The following is a 16,377-nucleotide window of genomic DNA, read 5'->3' on the forward strand; positions in this document are numbered from 1 at the left end:
TCGAGCCGGATATTTTAGTGCAAAACTTTTTTGGCTATCATTATAAAATTTATTTTGTCTCGGGAAAATTAACTCTTAGTGCGAAAAATGGATCTCTATTGTTTCCCAAATAGTTGTAAGTCATAATGTATTGTTTGTCCGAATTTTACGTTAGTCATAATTGGTTTTTCTCAGAAACGCGCCACTTTTCAGGATTGCCATAAAACTAACCTAACCTATCTACAGAATAACCTTATGAAAATCCTGAAATGTTAACGGTTTCAGTTTTATGACTAACGATAATATGACAAATAATACATTATGACTTTAAACCTTATGGGAAACAAAGGGACCCCACGAAAAAATGCAATATGTACTAATTTTGCATTTCAAGCAACCGTTTCACTAATGTTTATTTTACTAGGGAATAATACGAGTATCATCAACAGCTACAGACAGAAAAAAGTATAAACTATGCATAAGACTCGTATGTTACCTACACATTTCGCAAAGGCGAGATTTAACCCAGACATTGTCTATCGGATATGTATGTACTAGTAACCACATCGACATTCACTTCTATTTGTAAGTAGGTGTCGCTCATTAACAGTGACATTTTTATTTGCCAACAGCGACGCCCACTTTTTTAAACGTGTCTTCTTGTCTTGCTAGATCTTTTGCTTTTATGAAAAATAAGTTATTGCCTATATGTTTCTGCCTTCAGTTGTTAAATAAAGTAGTATAATATCTTACTTAAACAGTACGTCACAGTTACCCAGTGGTTTTTAACTCTTAACCCACTGCGCACTGCGCATATACATGTGAGTTGCGGCTGCGGTTTTTTTCTAATCCAAAGGTTTTAAGCCTGCATTGTGGTCAGCGCCGGCGTGGGAATTCTATTTAATTGTTGTAATTTTAAATAGTAAACTATAAATTTTCCTTCGTGTTACTCGTACAAAGGAGCTTTTAAGTGAAGAATAGTTTTACGATGTTTTTCTTGCTTTTTATGATGGATGCTTATTTACTTTATAGGTACTCTGTATTGTTCGAATGATTGAGTTTCAAGTATTAACTTCGCAGGCCATGTACACTTTGTATAGTAAGCAGTAGAAAATCGCGGATAAAGCATTGCAAATATAGGGATTTAGGGTTGACGACTTTGAGGCAAACGAGCGCCATATCGCAATGTTTGTTATATCCACTTTAACTTTGTTTAGTTTTATTATAAGTAGTTAGGTATGTATAGTATATTATATTTAATTTAGTTTTCATTTCAAGACTGGCCGTTGTTCTTTAGAACACGTTTACTAAGTTGTTGTTTATTATATATATATATATATATAGTTCAACGACCTTTTGACATTCGCGGGGAAAGCACGAGTAAACTGCCTTGAGGTCGCAACCACATTACTTGACCTGGAATTTTCCCAGCTGCATTTTTCCTCGAATTTGTTAGCTAGTTTGTCTAGGTCTAGTTCCATTTTCGTGATTTTTTTAAAATAGTGATAGTTTATTTTTAAATACCTAGTATAATTATATTACTTATTTAATGGAAATTACAACTAGTATAATTGTTATTGGATATAGGTACCTAACTCAACTTTCAATGATCTGCATTTCGAACAGAACACTTATCTAGTAATAGTTAATCAGTAAGATTTCGCAACTCTTTAAATTTACCTAGTCTCCTCTGCGTTTTAATTGCCAAAATAAAAATTAAATTTAGGTATGTTTAGGATATCAAATCCCATGATTCACTGCAATTAATCCAACTAGTATCTAGGTAAGTACCTAAACGTAATTGAGTACGTAGTAGGTATTTAATTCTTACTATGAGTACAACCATATCAAGATCAAAACAAGTACATATGTAGAAAAATAAATTGACTTTATAATTCCATTACTATTTAATAATATTCATGTAGGTAGGTATATACCTTTTCATCAGTGAGTAGTCAATTCGAAATATAATTAAATAATCCCGTATTACTTGTTAACACCTAAACTCTAGTTTACTTAATGAAATCTGTTTGAGATAGTCGGCGAAGAATCCAGACCCGCAAACAGCTTCGGAAGATAAAAACGCGTTATCACCTTCGATAAGCGACGCGTCGCGTCTATTTATTTAAGCTTTGACCAAAATCCTGGCTTCTGTATCTAGAAAGAGGCAAATGACCTTATCTCATTTACTTATTGGTATTATGAATGGATTTAAAAAGTGACTTACCTATAGGTGTAGAATTGTAGATAATTATGGCTATTTTGCGTTACACAAAGGAATCAATTAAATTATAAACGTATTAAGCTTACTTAAAAAAATACTCCAACTAAAGTTCGTTTTTTTAACATTAGAAAGAAGTCCACAGAAGCAAGCGTGCAGTTTTTATCAGGCTCTCTTTAATTGTTAATAATTATTGAATTATCTAATGTAGCATGGTCAATATATACAATTTACTTCAAATTATTACCGCTATAAGTGTCGGATTTGAAACCATAAGCTTACTTCTGTGAAGTTCTTTCTAATGCTAAAAAATCATAATTCACTTTAGATTTTTTCCGCTCCAACCGTCGTCAAGTGGACAAGACATCCTTATAGACCAAAGTCTCCATAATTTTTCGTTTTTGATCTAATATATTGTTATAACCCATGTAATAATGCTAAATATAATGCTAATGCTATGCCCATAGGGTTCCGTACCTCAAAAGGAAAAAACGGAACCCTTATAGGATCACTCGTGCGTCTGTCTGTCCGTCCGTCTGTCACAGCCAATTTGCTCCGAAACTACTGGACCAATTTAGTTGAAATTTGGTACACATATGTAAGTCCGTGACCCAAAGACGGATATGTAACGTCAACAATGAATTTTAAACATAGGGGCTACTTTTGGGGGGTAAACCATAAAATTAAAAATCAAAGTTTTGCAAACTATGTCATGTTACATATCAAACGAAAGAGCTCATTGTGAGAATCTCAAATATTTTTTTTATATAAATTTACGATAAAAATTCTAGAAGTTATTCAAAAAAATAGACAAAAAATTACCATTCCCCCCCCTCTCTATCTCCGAAACTACTAAGTCTAAAACTCTGAAAAAAAATACACAAAATAGTCCTTTTCCTAAAGATGACAGAAAAACCTATTAGAAATCTAGAGTCAAACGTGAGTCGGATTTAAGAACAAAAATGCGGTTTAGGTCTTTAGGGACACAGCCGCAATGGTTTAAGTGAAACGTGATGTATTAGAGTTCTAGACAGCTATTGCGAAGGCCCTAGGCCGAAATCCGCATAAGGCCGAAGACCCGAAGCGTCCCGAAGAGACGTGCCTTTAGCTTCAAGCGTGAGTCGGACTTAAGATAAAAAATGCGACTAAGCTGTATCTGGCACACAGCCGCAATGTTACTTACTTGTAGTACTGATTGATTAGGTTACTAGGTATTGTCACGTGTTTTAAAAAGCACTATACATGGTGGCCAAAAAATAAACTAAGTGTATTTCCGTTGCCGACGTGCAACCCCGAAATCGCAAAGAAAAATTTGGCTGTTTCATACGTTTTGACTGGTCCGTTTTCTATGAGAGGATACATTTCTTTTCGCGATTTCGGGTCCCATAGTAAATGTTGCTCAGTAGGTAGGTATAATCCCAAGGTTTAGGTTTTTTAGGGACACAGCCGCAATGGTTTAAGTGAAACGTGATGTATTAGAGTTCTAGACAGCTATTGCGAAGGCCCTAGGCCGAAATCCGCATAAGGCCGAAGACCCGAAGCGTCCCGAAGAGACGTGCCTTTAGCTTCAAGCGTGAGTCGGACTTAAGATAAAAAATGCGACTAAGCTGTATCTGGCACACAGCCGCAATGTTACTTACTTGTAGTACTGATTGATTAGGTTACTAGGTATTGTCACGTGTTTTAAAAAGCACTATACATGGTGGCCAAAAAATAAACTAAGTGTATTTCCGTTGCCGACGTGCAACCCCGAAATCGCAAAGAAAAATTTGGCTGTTTCATACGTTTTGACTGGTCCGTTTTCTATGGGAGGATACATTTCTTTTCGCGATTTCGGGTCCCATAGTAAATGTTGCTCAGTAGGTAGGTATAATCCCAATACCTCCCTGGTTACGGGAATGTACTTATTTTTTGGTCACCCTGTAGGTATTATCTCTCTTCGGCCTTCGCTTTTAAAACACTTGCGGAAGTTGTAGGAAGCGCGACCCATTGGACGCTCCGAGTTTTAGCCCTACGCGGAGCTCGGTCGTCAGTCTTCGCATTTAGACACTTGTACTATTGTTCGGCATTTAATTTCCTATCTAGAAGCTACTTTGCATATTTGCAGAGATATAAGCCACCACGCCAGAAAACTTCATGTTACATGTGTTGAAAACTTGATTGACTCATTCGGGTTTTTCAAGGCGTTTTACTCACGTCACGTTACACGTAAAAAAAAATTTTTGAAAATTGTGTGATGTACGGAACCCTTGAAACGCGAGTCCGACTCGCACTTGACCAGTTTTTTTTTTATATGGGCATAGCATTAGCATTATATTTAGCATTATTACATGGGTTATAACAATATATTAGATCAAAAACGAAAAATTATGGAGACTTTGGTCTATAAGGATGTCTTGTCCACTTGACGACGGTTGAAGCGGAAAAAATCTAAAGTGAATTATGATTTTTTAGCATTAGAAAGAACTTCACAGAAGTAAGCTTATGTTTTCAAATCCGACACTTATAGCGGTAATAATTTGAAGTAAATTGTATATATTGACCATGCTACATTAGATAATTCAATAATTATTAACAATTAAAGAGAGCCTGATAAAAACTGCACGTTTGCTTCTGTGGAGTTCTTTCTAATGCTAAAAAAAACGAACTTTAGTTGGAGTATTTTTTTAAGTAAGCCAAAAAATAAGTACATTCCCGTAACCAGGGAGGTATTGGGATTATACCTACCTACTGAGCAACATTTACTATGGGACCCGAAATCGCGAAAAGAAATGTATCCTCCCATAGAAAACGGACCAGTCAAAACGTATGAAACAGCCAAATTTTTCTTTGCGATTTCGGGGTTGCACGTCGGCAACGGAAATACACTTAGTTTATTTTTTGGCCACCATGTATAGTGCTTTTTAAAACACGTGACAATACCTAGTAACCTAATCAATCAGTACTACAAGTAACATTGCGGCTGTGTGCCAGATACAGCTTAGTCGCATTTTTTATCTTAAGTCCGACTCACGCTTGAAGCTAAAGGCACGTCTCTTCGGGACGCTTCGGGTCTTCGGCCTTATGCGGATTTCGGCCTAGGGCCTTCGCAATAGCTGTCTAGAACTCTAATACATCACGTTTCACTTAAACCATTGCGGGTGTGTCCCTAAAAAACCTAAACCGCATTTTTGTTCTTAATTCCGACTCACGCTTGACTCTAGATTTCTAATAGGTTTTTCTGTCATCTTTAGGAAAAGGACTATTTTGTGTATTTTTTTCAGAGTTTTAGACTTAGTAGTTTCGGAGATAGAGAGGGGGAATGGACATTTTTTGTCTATTTTCTTGAATAACTTCTAGAATTTTTATCGTAAATTTATAAAAAAAATATATTTGAGATTCTCACAATGAGCTCTTTCGTTTGATATGTAACATGTCATAGTTTGCAAAACTTTGATTTTTAATTTTATGGTTTACCCCCCAAAAGTAGACCCTATGTTTAAAATTCATTTGTTGACGTTACATATCCGTCTTTGGGTCACGGACTTACATATGTGTACCAAATTTCAACTAAATTGGTCCAGTAGTTTCGGAGCAAATTGGCTGTGACAGACGGACGGACAGACAGACGCACGAGTGATCCTATAAGGGTTCCGTTTTTTCCTTTTGAGGTACGGAACCCTAAAAATTGTCTGTGCTTGACATACCTAAAGTTATGACCGCACTACCGCAGTGATAACCATTTTGTGGCTTCCGTTATCTATTAGGTAGGTATGTAACAGTTAATTTTATGTCCGACATTGCTCACTTAAATGTTTCGTTAACAATCCTAACAGATGAAGGACACGTAAGTATAGGAATTGTGTAACTTGTTGATAATATTTGGTATATTTAAGGTTATTCAACATTTACATAAACACGGAAATATATCCTACATCGTCAATAGGACAAGAAAACCCTAAGTTATGGTTTAAAAGTTTTTTATAAGAATGTACTTCATAAAAAAAATAACGACTGTAGTTTACACCCCAAAGCGTTGAGCTCGTCCAAAAGAATCTAATTATTATCTCGAATTCGAGGGAGACTAACAGCCATATTCGAACTTTAAGATACGTCAAATAATAGATATGGAAACGATATGGATTGGATATGTCAGTGTCAAACAAGTGTCAAAAGTGAGGTTTCTACAAACAAAAACGTCACTTTTGACACTTGCTTGACACTGACATATCCAATCTATATCGTTTCCATATCTATTATTTGACGTATCTTAAAGTTCGAATATGGCTGTAAGTACCGAAAAGTTCTTGAATCAAATTGCAGGCTTCACCATCTCTGATGATGATTGATAAGATATCTAATTCATGTAAACCATGGTATATCACATCACATTATTACCTTTAACTGAAAAGTTTCTAATTGATAATACTACCTATTATTACCTTTAACTGAAAAGTTTCTAATTGATAATACTTACTTTGGTTGTTCCCACTAATAATTACCTTACCACCAAGTTACTGGTGACAGCTTACTGGTAACTAAGGGGAATAGCCCACATACTTCATTTCATTCTATGTCGATAAGACAATTAAAATTGGAGAAAAAAGGATAATATAACATTTTTATTTTTGTAATACTTAAACGAAGTAAGAAATCTAAGCAAGTTGATAAAAAACGGTTGGTCAATTTTAAATAATTTAAATCTAATCGCGTCTATTGAGTTTTTTTAGTTTACGTTTAGTTTTACATGTTTCTAAAGTGAATCACGTGCTGCACTAGACTGCGAGTGTCACCTTAAGCATAAAAATAAAATAATGATTTACATGATATTTATACATTTATAGACTTCTAGACTTAATTTATGTGTCACACAGAATCTTTGCAATAAGTTTTTAACTGCATTCTGTAGACAAAACGGATAAAAGAAATAAAATAAATATCAGAAACATGTTTCACGAGAATTTTATACTCCGCCGCTTCACTGTATTTTTTTAGTAAGTAGGTTACAGACTATACGGTTTAAATGTATAGTAATATTTCAGTAGTGTTTACTTTCAGTGGACGAGAATCACACTAAATTTCAGTTGTGTAATTAACGGACAAATAATCTCTCATTACCTACTTAACTGCTTATTTTTTAACATTCCCCATTTCTCATAATTATGTTTTATACCACAAATGTAACGTAATGTAATGTATGTAGGTATGATTAACCTGTCAAACCGTTAACCCAGTGTCAAATTGTACTAGTAACCATGGTAACTCCAAGTTTAACCGGTTAACCCCGGGTTAGTGTTATAGAGCAAGTGGCGCTTAGGAAATTCATTAAACACATTAATGTCATTAATGAAGTCATTGACCAATTAATGATCATACACTGAGTTAATTAGTGTGAGATTTTGCCTCCGAGTTCAAGGTATCTACGAACAAATAACTGCATCTGTTTTTAAGGTAGGTTGTTTGCTTGGTCCGGCCAAGCTAACTCTGCACAGGCTTTGTAAAAACGTCAAAATTGACATTGAATGAAAATGTGACGTTTATTATGGCACCTCCACACGTTGTCAAGCAAAAGTCGATGCTGGCAGAGTTAACTTAGACGGATTCTACATCGATTTATTTTTTGTTATCTCACGTGTACAAATAAAAAAATACTTAAAACTAACAGAAATGCACGTCGTGCGACAGTGGTTAAAGTGTTCAGCAATCTATGCCACCGGCGAATGTAGGACATATAGTTATAATTCACGCTACACAAGGTAAATGTGCGTTCATGATTTGAAAACTCTATGAATGAATGAATCATGAAATAAAGTTCACTTATCTTTAATTTACAAAATAGGTGCATCTGACAGTTTCTAACGAAGTACCTAGACACTGTTTGTCAGTATCGCCTAGTAATGTAAAAGCAATATCAAGTTGCTGTTAGGTAGTAGGAATGTAGAGTAGGTAACACGAGAATTCACTTAGGTTACGGGTGTGGACCAAAAATAGTTTCGTCGGAGCATCTCGTGAGCGCGCCTAGTCTAAAAATCTAAAAATAAAATTACAACTAGCTTTTGAGATGTCACTCACCTGTAATGCACTAACTGAACGAAAGTGCGGAGGCACAAAACGCGCCAATAACTTGAAAGGACCTTGACGAATTCAAATTTCGAATCCGCGTTGCCGGCATCCACGTGAACGCGTCCAAAATTCACTCCCGCGAAAACGAACTTTTTTAAAAAGTCACGTTCTATCGACTCCGGGTTAAAAATCCGTTGGACACTTATTCACAGTTTTGATGATAAATTAATATTTTATCGGGTTATTTGTTAGGTGTGGCGACGCGTGCGTGCGACCCCGGTTGCGAGTGTACTGAGCGTCCGCGCGGGCTGCGGCCATGTTTATCGTAACGCACGCTACGGTGAGCTAACTATCCGATAAAATATATATTTTGTTACGATTTCAGAGCATTGTTTACACAGAGGATAACGCGGCCGCCGGAAGCACGGAGCTTTGATACGGATTACGTTACGCGAAAGCAAATCAGGTATATGGCGGTAGAATTTACGCTTGTACGCGCTGAAAGTTTCTAACAAGGACTTAAACGAATATAAGAACTTATTTCGCGTGTAATTTTAAAATACCTATTCCTATTGTGCAAAGATAGTTGCTCATAAAAATGTATCACTAATTTTTCGTTACAAATTAATTAAATTATTAAAAAAAAATATTGTCGTGGAACATTATTGTATATTTTGATTTAGTTAAAATTTAATCATTTTTAAAGTTGTTGAGTCCTAAGAAGGTTACTTTTATTTTATTTTTACTATTTTATTACATCTCCATAAAAAGAGAAAGTATGTACTTAAGAAAAAAATTCTAGACCATCAGGTACTTACTCTGTCAAGTAGTAGTAGACTAAGCTTACAATCATTGATCTGTGGATCAGGTTTTTGATCTATAAGTCAGTCAGTCTCAAAAATGACGGTTTTTAAACATTAATTTGTCAATAACTGTTTATGTAACTACGTTTATGAAATTTTGTGGGTATTCGAGACAAGCTAAGGGGCTTATACAAACGTGCCAAATTCCATATGTGTAGATTAAATAGGTTTAAAGTTGTGAAGGGGTCAAAAGCAGCTCGAAATGGTTCGTGTAATATTACACACGTTTGCTGCGTCGCCAGTTCCTTTTTCTTTGAACTTGGCTGGACACGCTACCGCGATAGAACAAATTGTAGGAAACTACCACCGTATTAAACTGGCGGTAGGTAATCACTTAAATTCCTTCGCAACACAAGCGCCGCACGTTCCTAGCGTGACACTCGCCGCTCTATCTAGACCGGAAAGCATGGTCGTCTGTCAATTTGACGAGATTGTCAAGAACTGTTCCTAATTTACCGCGTGAATTGGTCACATCTGTGCCAATAAAATTAAGAGCAAAAGCTTTAATGTCTAATGTGAGACGTGTAGTTAATCAAGTAAAAAATTTAATGCTTACCGATTAAATCACTTTCACAATTTGACACTAAACTTAAATTAATTTAAACTTGTCTTATATCTGTAGATGTTGGCATTATGTAGTCTAGGTCATCATCATTCGATTCGATGCATGCTCAGTGTAGGGTTTCGTAGTTACCATTCTGTCAGAATACCTAGGCTTAAGTGGTAAGTATCATGTACCTACATTCCTAGCATAAGAGAGTACCTTCGCAGCGCTTTGTAGGTACATCTTTTTGCTGGGAAGATATTTTGCAATAACTCAAAAACCGGCCAAGTGCGAGTCGGACTCGCACACGAAGGGTTCCGTACCATTATCTAAAAAACCGGCCAAGTGCGAGTCGGACTCGCACACGAAGGGTTCCGTACCATTATCTAAAAAAACGGTCACCCATCCAAGTACTGACCCCACCCGACGTTGCTTAACTTCGGTCAAAAATGACGTTTGTTGTATGGGAGCCCCACTTAAATCTTTATTTTATTATGTTTTTAGTATTTGTTGTTATAGCGGCAACAGAAATACGTCAACTGTGAAAATATCAGCTGTCTAGCTATCACGGTTCGTGAGATACAGCCTGGTGACGGACGGACGGACGGACGGACGGACAGCGGAGTCTTAGTAATAGGATCCCGTTTTACCCTTTGGGTACGGAACCCTAAAAACAAAATTTCCTAAAGAAACTCCTATGAAACAAACAAAATTTAAAAAGACATCAACGCGTGCCGACTGAACCTCATTCACTTTGATTACTATACAACACCTTATCTTAAGTACCTACTATTTAAGACTAATGCTTTGAGCATAATAACGAGGACCATCGCGCCGCACCGCGGTCACAACGAGATCGCTTACATAGGACACTTCTATGGGCATCAAAGGATTGATTGAGCCGCCTCGCGCCGCGTCCCGCCGTTTCGCTTCGGGATCGCGCGATGTTCGCCTACATAAGACGCTGCGTAAGCAAGATCCATATTTATTAAAAAACTTTCAACTTTCAAGATTCTTACAGATTCTGTCAAACAACATCCCATTTGACAGTATCTGTCAACAATAATACTTAAGTAATTTTATTTTGTACTTAACCATGACAAAATATGATCTTACACTAAATTTGACAAAAAAACTGTCAAATTTGACAGTTTGACAGATCATGTCAATATACACTGGGACACTATAACATGTCACTTTGTACCAAATATTCCCATACGAAACCCAAAAAGTCGCCCAAAAATATATAAGCACAGCGATCACTGGGGCTGCAAGTGCGTTGCCGGCCCTTAAGATGAGAAATGCAGTCTACAAAAAATTACCCAACATTGACATTTAGTACTAAACTATGACAAAATATAATACTTTACACTAAATTTGACAAAAACGAACAAATTTGACAGTTTGACAGATTATGTCAATATACATTATGCCATGTCACTTTGTACTAAATATTACCATACACATAAATGCATGTATATAAGTAGCGTACACGAAGAGAGGCCTATAGGTCAGCAGTGGGCGACTGAAAGCGAAAATGATGATGATGATGATTACCATATAATTACCTATTCTATTCTATTCTATTCAATAATAATATTTAATTAATTTTATTTTGTACTTAACCATGACAAAATATGATCTTACACTAAATTTGACAAAAACTGTCAAGTTTGACAGTTTGACAGATCATGTCAATATACACTGGGACACTGTAACATGTCCCTTTGTACCAAATATTCCCATACGAAACCCAAAAACTCGCCCAAAAATACATACGCACAGCGATCACTGGGGCTGCAAGTGCGTTGCCGGCCCTTAAGATGAGAAATGCAGTCTACATAAAATTACCCAACATTGACATTTAGTACTAAACTATGACAAAATATAATACTCTACACTAAATTTGACAAAAAAAACAAATTTGACAGTTTGACAGATTATGTCAATATACATTATGCCATGTCACTTTGTACTAAATATTACCATACACATAAATGCATGTATATAAGTGGCGTACACGAAGAGAGGCCTATAGGTCAGCAGTGGGCGACTGAAAGCGAAAATGATGATGATGATGATTACCATATAATTACCTATTCTATTCTATTCTATTCTATTCTATTCTATTCAATAATAATATTTAAGTAATTTTATTTTGTACTTAACCATGACAAAATATGATCTTACACTAAATTTGACAAAAATTGTCAAATTTGACAGTTTGACAGATCATGTCAATATACACTGGGACACTGTAACATGTCCCTTTGTACCAAATATTCCCATACGAAACCCAAAAACTCGCCCAAAAATACATAAGCACAGCGATCACTGGGGCTGCAAGTGCGTTGCCGGCCCTTAAGATGAGAAATGCAGTCTACAAAAAATTACCCAACATTGACATTTAGTACTAAACTATGACAAAATATAATACTTTACACTAAATTTGACAAAAAAAAACAAATTTGACAGTTTGACAGATTATGTCAATATACATTATGCCATGTCACTTACTAAATATTACCATACACATAAATGCATGTATATAAGTGGCGTACACGAAGAGAGGCCTATACTCAGCAGTGGGCGACTGAAAGCGAAAATGATGATGATGATGATGATGATGATGATGATGATGATGATGATTACCATATAAATCATGACCCGAACTTACTAACCCGAAATTACAAAAAAAAAATTAATCTATGTAAAACGGTCAAGTGCGAGTCGGATTTCAATATATCCATACAAAAAGTCATCAGCGCCTGATGGAGTTAATAGCAAAGTTTTTTCGTAAATTCGTACCTTCAGAACGATATATCTCGAAAACGGTAAGAGATAAAGCAAAATGGACTTCAGTTTTGAGCTGTCGTTAGTACATAGTACTAACGATTAATGCATTTCCGTATACATAGACCTTTTTTGGGACCGATTTGGACAAAAAAAAAATCAAAAAATGAAAAATAAAAATTTGACCCGGGTCTAAAATCTTTATTAACCGACTTCCAAATCCCAAAGGAGGAGGTTATCAATTCGGTTATATGTTTTTTTTTATTTTTTTTTTTATTTTTTTTATTTTTTATGTTTGTTACTCCATATCTCCGTCATTACTGGACCGATTTTAAAAATTCTTTTTTTGATTGCATGTATATGCATACAGATTGGTCCCGTTTTTGTCAAAATCCAGTTCTGATGATGGGATCCATGAGGAATCGACGGAACTCCTCAAATCTTAAAGGCATACATATAGTGATTTTTGTGTTTTTATCAACAAATCAAGCATATACATTCAAAAACGTGACATTTGATGAAGTGGAACTGCTGATGATGATCAGAACGGAACTCTTCAACGACGCATAGTTCACCTTTGGCGATTTGTCCTCTTCCTTATGTTTGTTAAGCAAGTTAAGTTTTTAAGCAACATTTTTGTCAAGCTTGAGTTCTGATGATGGGATCCATGAGAAATCGAGGGAACTCCTCAAATTTTAAAGGCATGCGTATAGAGGTTTTTGTATTTTCATCAGAAAATCAAGCATTTTCATTCAAAACTGTCGCATTTGATGGAGTGGAACTGCTGATGATTATCAGAACGGAACTCTTCAACGACGCATAGTTCACGTTTGGCGATTTGTCCACTTCGTTATGTTTGCTAAGCAAGTTTAGTTTTTAAGCCACATTTCTGTCAAGCTCGAGTTCTGATGATGGGATCCATAAGGAATCGAGGGAACTCCTCAAATCTTAAAGGCATACGTATAGAATTTTCTGTATTTTCATCATAAAATCAAGCATTTACATTAAAAACTGTCGCATTTGATGAAGTGGAACTGCTGATGATGATCAGAACAGAACTCTTCAACGACGCATAGTACACGTTTGGTAATTTCGAATTTCGATTTTGACTTGGACTGGGACCCGGACTCGTACCCGGATCGGCACCGGACCTGGACTCGGACTCGGACTTGGACCCGGATTCGGACCCGGACTCGGACCCGGACTCTGACCCGGACTCGGACCCGGACTCGGACCCGGACTCGGACCCGGACTCGGACCCGGACTCGGACCCAGACTCAGACCCGGACTCGGACTCAGAGACCTGGACCTTGACCCGGAAAATCACTATGATACCTAAACTAAATAAACCGCTATGATTACCTACCATAAAATGTAGGTATATAGTATGATGATGCCAAACCCCTCCCGCTCATACCCCCGTACACCGCACGGCATGCGCCGTTAAGTAGGTTAGGTTAGGTTTGAACTGCGATCCTCACAGACCAAACAAAAGTGGGTTAGGTTTGGTTAGCACTGCGGGCTTTACAGAAACGAAATGCTACTAGAAAAGTGGGTTTGATTAGGTTCGAACTACGATCCTCACAGAACCGAACTGCAATCAGAGAAGTGGGTTAGGTTAGGCTAGAACTACGACCCTTACGGAAACGAAATGCTACTAGAAAGTACTGGTTTTACCTCCTTTTCTACATAGTGCACCATCTACCATAATTTTTCACCGGGCCCCATAGAAGTCGGTTTTTTTTTCTTAAAAATTATTTTTAGAGCTAGAGAGATGAAAAAAAAACCGTTTCTGTAAAATTTTAATATCTTTTGTTCAACCCCAAATCCAACCATATAGTCTTGTAACTTTAATTAAAAAAAAAATAACTTTGGTCAAAAATCACGTTTGTTGTATGGGAGCCCCATTTAAATCTTTATTTTATTCTGTTTTTAGCATTTGTTGTTATAGCGGCAACAGAAATACATAATCTGTGAAAATTTCAACTGTAGCTATCACGGTTCGTGAGATACAGCCTGGTGACAGACGGACGGACGGACGGACGGACGGACAGCGAAGTCTTAGTAATAGGGTCCCGTTTTACCCTTTGGGTACGGAACCCTAAAAACAACACATTACACACATCGCATCGTTTTGACATTATGTTCGCTATAGTTTTCATAGAAAGTATTTATTAAGCTTTTATTTTTACGACTCTTTGTTTTTTATTTATTTTAAGATTTATTACAAATACAATTTTACAGTACCTTCAGTCCTGGACATTGTATTACGAGTTAAAAACGTCCGTTTTACTTTACATCCGAATAATGTTAAGGATACACTTACCACCATGCAACAAACTGGACGCTTACTTCTGTGGAGTTATTTCTAATGCTAAAACAAGTCGTCTATTTGGACTACACTAATGGGGAAACTATGCCTAGTTAGTTAAATGTAATCCATGTTTATACATCATTTTATTACAAGCAAAATATACAATTCAAAAATCTTACAATCTACTTATAAAATTACAAATGACTTAACCTAAACTAAGAACACAATAACTATTCACAAAATTCGGCCCGCACTCCTCCAGATGCAAAGAAGCCCATCACGCTCGCCGCGTTACCGCGATGGACAACCCGTGTATATTACTAGTGGACTCTACTGGCACTTAAGTCATGGAGGAAAACCACCATGTTGAACATTTCATTTTAAAAAAGGGACCTCACTTTAAAAAACCGAAACTAAGTACCGAACCTGCTCTAAAAATTTCACGAGAATCGGTTGAGAAATGCGATCTGTAAAGGAGAACATCCGAACATACGAAAACATTTTTGCTTCGCTAACGCTCGGTCACTTACTATTACAGTTAGTACCTTCAACTAGAATCAAATTTATAACGACGAGCTACTATTAAAGTGTCTTAAAGTGTTAAAACCAACACAATGTTTTATAAATAAATTGAATAGTGGAGATTGAGCAGGAAAGCGGGCTGGTGTGGCACTAGGCCAGGAAAATGCTAGGTTGAAGAAGAAGAAGAAATTTAATAAACACTGAGAAACCAAACTAGGATACCTACCTAATTTTTATTATAATAATCGAGCAATTAATTAAGTACTACACAACAATAGGTACATACTCGTATGTCTTGTGTTATGGGTCAGGTATATAAACAATTGAAATAAATATTAGGTACAGTCAGCTAAGAAAGTGGTCTACCATTTTCGACTCTATCAATCAGATGATAGTGTCGAAAAGTGGTAGACCACTTTCTTGGCTGACTGTACCTAATATTTATTTCACCACTACCACTACCACCACCACCACCACTTCTACCACTTTTCGACACTATTATCTGATTGATAGAGTCGAAAAGTGGTAGACCACTTTCTTGGCTGACCGTACCTACTGAAGTGTAAATAAATTTTGCTGAGATGTATTTAGGTGGAAAGATTGTCCTACCTACTAAGCAATAGTAAATTATAATTTTATTATGTTTTTGAACTTCTGTCGGTGTTAAAACGATTCGTGAATATTTCCCCCAAGAAGCAGAGAATACTGATGGAGGAGCCTAACACAATGATTTGCCAAGGTACTATCATCATACTGGAGCCTTTAATTTGTTGTTTTCTTGTGTATAATATTTTTTCATGCTCAGAAACATAATCTCGCCAAACTTTCAGTGTAAGACCGGCTGTCTGCATCCGTGTCGCTTGCTTAAATAATCTGTCGCGATGGGGAAACCCCTTGTACATATAACTGGCGTAAATTATCTTGCCTAGAGGTTGGCTAAACGGGTAAATAAGATCTTGTCCATATTTATCGTAGTAATCGTACATCACCGCGTAATACATATAATACGGTAACACGGTGAACAAATTATCAGATTTGGCCACTTTTTCGAGGCTGCCACTTAATGTGGAACACAAAGGTGACTGTGTCGCGTCGTATA

At 36.5% G+C, this 16,377-nt stretch overlaps 1 protein-coding gene across 1 annotated transcript in view; it reads right to left on the reverse strand.

Moving 5' to 3' along the window:
- Positions 1-8,540, reverse strand: part of LOC134668079 (uncharacterized) — a 53,852-nt gene extending 45,312 nt beyond the window's left edge. The window contains exon 1 of the mRNA XM_063525557.1: positions 8,252-8,540. The gene's annotated coding sequence lies outside the window, so the exon portion shown is untranslated. The remainder of the gene's footprint in view (positions 1-8,251) is intronic.
- Positions 8,541-16,377: the final 7,837 nt, after the last annotated feature.

The sequence above is a fragment of the Cydia fagiglandana genome, chromosome 10 (assembly GCF_963556715.1).
Source record: "Cydia fagiglandana chromosome 10, ilCydFagi1.1, whole genome shotgun sequence".
Classification (NCBI taxonomy): domain Eukaryota; kingdom Metazoa; phylum Arthropoda; class Insecta; order Lepidoptera; family Tortricidae; genus Cydia; species Cydia fagiglandana.